Genomic DNA, 7,760 nt, shown 5'->3' on the forward strand with positions numbered 1-7,760 from the left:
CAGGCTCAGACAGACTTTCCAGAGCAGGATAGGAGGACTGTGACAGTCACAGCCCAAACACAAACTGAGTGCCCTCCTGAAAAGGTTGGCAAGGTTGAAATGGTCTCAGCCTCCACTCAAACAGATTGTGAGGTTGTGAAGCCTGAAACAATGGATCACTCCACTCAAACAGAGAGCATTGAGGAGGAAGAAGAGTCTCCCCCCTCCCAGACACTAGGTGAGAGCCAGCCTCCTCAGGGAACTGACTCTACCCCTGTTGAAGGAACTGCCCCAGAGGTAGTCAGGCCTAGCCTGGCAGAGCCCCTGATGGCAGTGGACCCTTCCCAGGTGGGACCCAGTCTGGAGCAGGTAACCTGCCCCTCTCTACCCTGCCTCAGTCAGCCCAGGGCTGAAGAGATCAGGGAGGCCAGTGGTGGACCCCAAAGGGCCCCCTGTCCAAAAGAACCCCTTAATCAGCAGATTAGGATAACTGAAGCTGGTAAACCTAGCCAAGTGAAAATAGAACAGACTCCTGAGGGATCCCCCTTAAAAGTAGTTAGGGAACTCCCACAGCTGGACACTGTTGGGCACAGCCAAACATGGGGCCTAAAAACCCCAGACCTGCCCTGTCCCTCCAGTAAGCCAAACAGAGGGACTCAGCCTCCAGCTTTAGGTAGCCAGAGGCTGACCCTGAGAGCTCAGTGCATCTCAGCTAAAGAAAGAAAGGCACACATGATGAATGGTGATTGGAGGAAGTTGAGCCCAAAGGTAGAGGAGCCTCACTTCAGTACTCCATCCCAGCATCAGCCTTCTTCTTTCCCAAGACACACCAAAGGCAGAGATTCCCTATGGTGGAGACCCTCAGATACCCTTAGGGTGAGGGGTTGCCTAGTGGACCATGACACAGGGGGAAACCAAGCCAGAGCTGGTCCTTCCTTATATGGCCACTTAGGTAATAGAGGCTTCCCTGGACAAGGATAGCCTTATCTCCTTTCGTTTGGGGGGGGTTGTGTAGGAAGGTACATCCTGACTATGGTTGCCCCCAACTTTTTGCCCTGTGTTTTAGCTGGTTTTGGACATAGTCGACCTGGGACCCTGCCAATCGGGACCCCAGGCCTACTGCTCTCTCTTTAAAATGGATTCCATGTACCCTAGGTACATTTCCAATTGGTACTGGGCCACCTTATCAGACCCTGTAACTCAGGGCATAGGTGTACCCAGGGCTGCCAGGGGCTGCAGCATGTATTATGCCACCCCTGGCTGGCCTCCTAAATTTGACACAACTGGCTGCATGACAGCTGGGGCAAAGTCGTGTAATCACCCTTTGCTGTAGGTGTAGTATACCTATACCTAACCCTAAAATGGACACACAGATTCCTATCAGTCACTCCTATGGCAGGCCTTGACAATCCTGAAGGCAGAGTGCTTGGAATCGTGTGAGATGGTGCTCTGGCATGAGCTGAGCCCGTCTGCAGCTTGCGGAACCAAGTCCTAATAGCTGTTCCATGATATCGCATACCATATACTCTTAAGTGCATTATAATCCTCGCGGTTAAATGCCAACTTTGGTATTGCTTTATCAAAACATGTCGAGTAAGGTGTCATACGAATTGGAATACTAACCCCTCGCCAATTCTGGCGACGGGGTTAGCATTCCACCCTTCTAGAGGGACACGACATGTATGTAACTGTGAACCCCGGTTAAAGTTAACTAAAGCCTCAGCTCCACAAAATGGATGCTGCCACCACAGACACGAGTCTGACCTCCTGCTGCTGGGAGTCCTTCCAGCGAGGGAGGCTTGGACAAAGGGTTTCCTGTCCGGGGCGGTGCTAGCACCATCCCAGACAGGGTTTTGTGTATCCTGGGTAGGCAGGGCTTTTCAGGAAGGTGACTGCTGAGTGGCACCCCGGTGCTCACTACGCATAGGCCAGTCAGAACCAGTTTCAGGGGCACACCAGCCCCTGGCCTGGGGAAGTCCAGCAGGGGAGAGGGGTGTAACCACCCCCCTCCTAGTCCCACCCATAGGCAGGACCTAGTCACCGGGTCAGCCCCCTTTTCTAGTATAAAGATGGGAGCGGGCCCCCTGTTCAAATTAGATCATCTTTGGAATCAAGACACGACTTTCTGCGAAAGGACTTCAAGATTTCTTCATCAAGATTCTCCCTTGTGGCTAAGGAGTAGTCACCCTGCATCCGCAGGCACCATCATAAAGAGCACTGCGGTCTGCTGCAAGTCCTTCATCACGAATCCGACGACCCAGCTCGACGAGACCCGGCTTCCCTGGCACCTCTGACCTCTACTCACCTCTACAGCAAAGCTGAGAACCGTGAGTGCGACGAGACCTCGAGGGACCGACGATCGCCAAGACTGCACGACATCTTTACAACAAGCCCACCGTGTCCTCCACTGGTGAGTGCTTTGGGGTCCGAGAAGCCCCGACCCTGCGCAGCTCCAGCACCCAAGGTCAGCCTCCCTGCATCTCCACGATCTGCATGGGGCCCTTCTGCTGTTTGCTGTGCACCTCGTTGTTTGGCTACTAGCCGCTTGCTTGTGGCCTTCTGAACGACGCCCGTCGACATCACTGCTGCTGGTCTGGTTGCTCCAGACTGGCCCTTGCTTCCTTCTTGAAGAGAGGCACCCCGGACCCTCCTGGTCCACTCCAGACGCCATTTTAGGTCCACCGCGTGGGCTTGAATTTGCCAAGGCTTTGTTGCCCAATCCTGGGTCCAGCGACGCCGACAGCTTCTATCTTCATGGGACAGCTCGATCCTTCTTCCTGGTCGCCGACAACACCTCCTGGTCCGTGAGATCTTCGAGCACAGCGTCACCCACTCACCTAATCGAGGTGGCTACCATCCGGTGCCCTCCTGGTGCCCACTGACTACTGGCTAGTAGTCTCGAACTTGGTCCCCTCTGCTTTCAGGTGTCATCTTCCATCGATCCAGGCTTGGATCCACCGAACTTTCTTCACTGGTCGCCTGCCAGCAACTTCTTTCTTCCAGGCTCCTGGTCCGTCAACGAGGATTCCCGACGTCTTTTGAGTCCTATGCAGCTGCAGCCCCTGGGCTAGGTAACTTCGGCATTTCGGTGCCCCAGCATAGCCTCACTATCCAAGGGTCAGAATCTACTTTCGTTTTCTCCCTACCAGGTTGGGTTCGCCCGAGAACACTAACTTTGCAATTTCTAGCTACCATAGACTTTGTCCCGCATCTCGCGTGAGAGTGCACACACTGCACCCGAGTCCCCTGGGTCTCCCAGAAGTAATCTAACGATTCTATAGTCAAGTCCTAGCGATTCCAAAGCCTATTAGTACTGTACTTACCTGCTAGTAATTTCGCATTCCACTTTTCAAGTATATGGTTTTCCGTGCCCCTCGGGCATTTGTATATACTGTGCTAACTTAAGTATTTTTGTAAGAGTTTTGGTTTGTGCTTAGTACCCTGTCCTCATAAAGAGTACAGGGCTGTTGTGATTCTTAATAAATAACTGTTTATTTTCATAACACTTGTGTGGTGTCCTTTCACTTGGTGTTCAAGGGGTATATGTGTGGTATCACAGCTGGCTTAACACGCCCTCTCGAGTCTTTAGCCTTAGACTGCTCGTATCCACGCTACTAGGATAGCTGGTCTATAAGGTTGACTTACAACCAATCATCAATAAGGGTTGCTGGACTGATACATAGTGTTCACTAGAATAGTGAGCACTGCATATCAGGCCACCTTCTCACATTGGTGGCAGCGGTGGGATTTGAGCTTGCTGTTGTTTTGCCACACGTATCCTAAGAATATCTTGTTGAAAGATCACATAAGTACTGTTAGTACATATAACTAAGCTTAGAATACTCTGAGTTCTACTGAACCAGCTGTTGTAGCTCCTCAAGGCTTAGCACACCTTGGCTGCAACTCTTAGCAAGGGATCAGTAGGCAAACACATAGTGTAGGTAGGTGCATCACTTACACCACACTAGAATCAGCATGTCAGACAAAGGAGGAAACTCTGAGTATCCCCTTGTGTCAGTGGACCCTCCACAGGTCCTTACTTCAAAATATGCTGCTCTTAGCTTCCATGAGATGAGACAAGTGTGTACTCTCAGGAAACTAAAACAGGGGTCTAACCCCACCACTTCCTTTCTGATTGGTCTCTTAGAGGCTTATGATGCCAGTAGGGCTGGTAACCCAGACCCTTATAATCCAGAAGGAAGTTTGCCCTCCTTACAGGGACCCTTTGATAGCCAGGCACATCCCCTCCAGGAAGCAGATGATGCTGAGGATGAGGATGAGGACCAGTTGTCAGGGGATGAGGCAGATAAGGGACAGGTAGAAGTCAGTAGACTAACCAGGTCTAACTTAAGCAGACATGAGCGTGGTACTAGGGGACCCCTGGGCCCACTCTCAGGTCAGCTTAACATTGGGAATGGACGAGTTAGGTCTCTATCAAGAGGCTCTAACAGATCCTTTCGAACCAATGGCTCTCTCAACTCTTCTCACAGAGGGATGTCTTCCCCTAAGAGGAGAGTGTATGAAGCTGAAGAAAGGGCAATCAAACTGAGGATTGAAAGGGAAGAACTTGCCCTGGCCAAAGAGAGACTTGCCCTTGCTAGAGAGCAAGAATTATGTGGGCTACAGCCCACTGGTGGCAGCAATAAACCTAGCAATAGGGAAAGGAGTTTTAATACAAAGCACCTGAATAAGATAGTGCCCCCCTTTAAAGAAGGGGATGACATCCACAAATGGATTACTGCTTTGGAGAGAGCCTGCACCGTGCAGGGTGTTCCCCAAAGTCAGTGGGCAGCTATCTTGTGGCTCTCCTTTGATGGTAAAGGTAGAGATAAGCTCCTCACCACAAGGGTGGAGGATGCTAACAATTACAAAATCTTGAAGAATACACTGGTTGATGGGTTTGGTTTAACCACTGAACAATACAGGATGCTGTTCAGAGACACCCAGAAAACTCAGTCTCAAGATTGGACTGACTTTGTTGATTGTGCCACTAAGGCTTTTGAAGGCTGGCTACTGGGTAGTAAGGTTACTGATTTTAAAGGATTGTATAATCTAATTATGAGGGAGCAAATCTTAAATAATTGTCAGAACCAGTTATTACATCAGCACCTGGTAGACTCTGAGTTGACCTCTCCACAGGAATTGGGTAAGAGGGCAGACAAATGGGTCAGAACCAGGGTTAGGCCTAAAAACCAGAGTGGTGACCAGAAAAAGGAATCAACCAAGCCTCAAGAGAAGGGTGGGGATAAATCCACAGAGAAGACTTCCCAAGGGCCCCAAAACTCCAACAAGGGTGGTGGGTCCCAGAACACTCCTTCAGAACAGAAGAAACCTTATTGCCATACCTGTAAACAGGTGGGTCATTACAAAAGTGATGCCAGTTGCCCTAAAAATGGTAATAAGGGAAATATACCCCCAGGTAATACTCCTAAACCTCCTGTTACCACTAGTGGTAATCCCCCAGGTGGTGGGAGTGCCCCCAAGAATGTGGTGGGCATTACTTTGGGCAATCAGGAGGACTATGGCCTAGCCAGGTTCCCTGACCACACTCTTGTCTGTGAGACTGGCATGGGGTTTGCCAACTTCACTACTGGACCCCACATTTTGGGAAAGTATAGACAAGAAGTTTTATTGAATGGTCAGAAAGTTGAAGCATTCAGAGACACAGGGGCCAGCCTCACCATGGTGAGTGACCATCTGGTCCCCTCTGCTCAACTGACCCCTGGTTTTACTTATCAGGTGACAGACATTCATGGAGTGAAGCGAAGGCATCCCATGGCAGTAGTCAAGCTCAGCTGGGGTAATGTCACAGGGCCCATGAGAGTGGCAGTGACAGATAACCTACCTGTAGATTGCTTACTGGGGAATGACCTGGAACTCTCAGCATGGGCTGAGGTGGAACAAGAAACTCACTCCAGAATGATAGGCCTATCCAGACAGGTTAGTGGGGCAGTAATAGCTACAGCCCCAGTCCAAGCACCATTCCTCCCTGAAAAGGTTGGAAGGGCAGTGGTAGCCACTGCCCAGGCTCAGACAGACTTTCCAGAGCAGGATAGGAGGACTGTGACAGTCACAGCCCAAACACAAACTGAGTGCCCTCCTGAAAAGGTTGGCAAGGTTGAAATGGTCTCAGCCTCCACTCAAACAGATTGTGAGGTTGTGAAGCCTGAAACAATGGATCACTCCACTCAAACAGAGAGCATTGAGGAGGAAGAAGAGTCTCCCCCCTCCCAGACACTAGGTGAGAGCCAGCCTCCTCAGGGAACTGACTCTACCCCTGTTGAAGGAACTGCCCCAGAGGTAGTCAGGCCTAGCCTGGCAGAGCCCCTGATGGCAGTGGACCCTTCCCAGGTGGGACCCAGTCTGGAGCAGGTAACCTGCCCCTCTCTACCCTGCCTCAGTCAGCCCAGGGCTGAAGAGATCAGGGAGGCCAGTGGTGGACCCCAAAGGGCCCCCTGTCCAAAAGAACCCCTTAATCAGCAGATTAGGATAACTGAAGCTGGTAAACCTAGCCAAGTGAAAATAGAACAGACTCCTGAGGGATCCCCCTTAAAAGTAGTTAGGGAACTCCCACAGCTGGACACTGTTGGGCACAGCCAAACATGGGGCCTAAAAACCCCAGACCTGCCCTGTCCCTCCAGTAAGCCAAACAGAGGGACTCAGCCTCCAGCTTTAGGTAGCCAGAGGCTGACCCTGAGAGCTCAGTGCATCTCAGCTAAAGAAAGAAAGGCACACATGATGAATGGTGATTGGAGGAAGTTGAGCCCAAAGGTAGAGGAGCCTCACTTCAGTACTCCATCCCAGCATCAGCCTTCTTCTTTCCCAAGACACACCAAAGGCAGAGATTCCCTATGGTGGAGACCCTCAGATACCCTTAGGGTGAGGGGTTGCCTAGTGGACCATGACACAGGGGGAAACCAAGCCAGAGCTGGTCCTTCCTTATATGGCCACTTAGGTAATAGAGGCTTCCCTGGACAAGGATAGCCTTATCTCCTTTCGTTTGGGGGGGGTTGTGTAGGAAGGTACATCCTGACTATGGTTGCCCCCAACTTTTTGCCCTGTGTTTTAGCTGGTTTTGGACATAGTCGACCTGGGACCCTGCCAATCGGGACCCCAGGCCTACTGCTCTCTCTTTAAAATGGATTCCATGTACCCTAGGTACATTTCCAATTGGTACTGGGCCACCTTATCAGACCCTGTAACTCAGGGCATAGGTGTACCCAGGGCTGCCAGGGGCTGCAGCATGTATTATGCCACCCCTGGCTGGCCTCCTAAATTTGACACAACTGGCTGCATGACAGCTGGGGCAAAGTCGTGTAATCACCCTTTGCTGTAGGTGTAGTATACCTATACCTAACCCTAAAATGGACACACAGATTCCTATCAGTCACTCCTATGGCAGGCCTTGACAATCCTGAAGGCAGAGTGCTTGGAATCGTGTGAGATGGTGCTCTGGCATGAGCTGAGCCCGTCTGCAGCTTGCGGAACCAAGTCCTAATAGCTGTTCCATGATATCGCATACCATATACTCTTAAGTGCATTATAATCCTCGCGGTTAAATGCCAACTTTGGTATTGCTTTATCAAAACATGTCGAGTAAGGTGTCATACGAATTGGAATACTAACCCCTCGCCAATTCTGGCGACGGGGTTAGCATTCCACCCTTCTAGAGGGACACGACATGTATGTAACTGTGAACCCCGGTTAAAGTTAACTAAAGCCTCAGCTCCACAAAATGGATGCTGCCACCACAGACACGAGTCTGACCTCCTGCTGCTGGG

The sequence above is a fragment of the Lissotriton vulgaris genome, chromosome 1_1, assembly GCF_964263255.1.
Source record: "Lissotriton vulgaris chromosome 1_1, aLisVul1.2, whole genome shotgun sequence".
In the NCBI taxonomy this organism is placed as follows: domain Eukaryota; kingdom Metazoa; phylum Chordata; class Amphibia; order Caudata; family Salamandridae; genus Lissotriton; species Lissotriton vulgaris.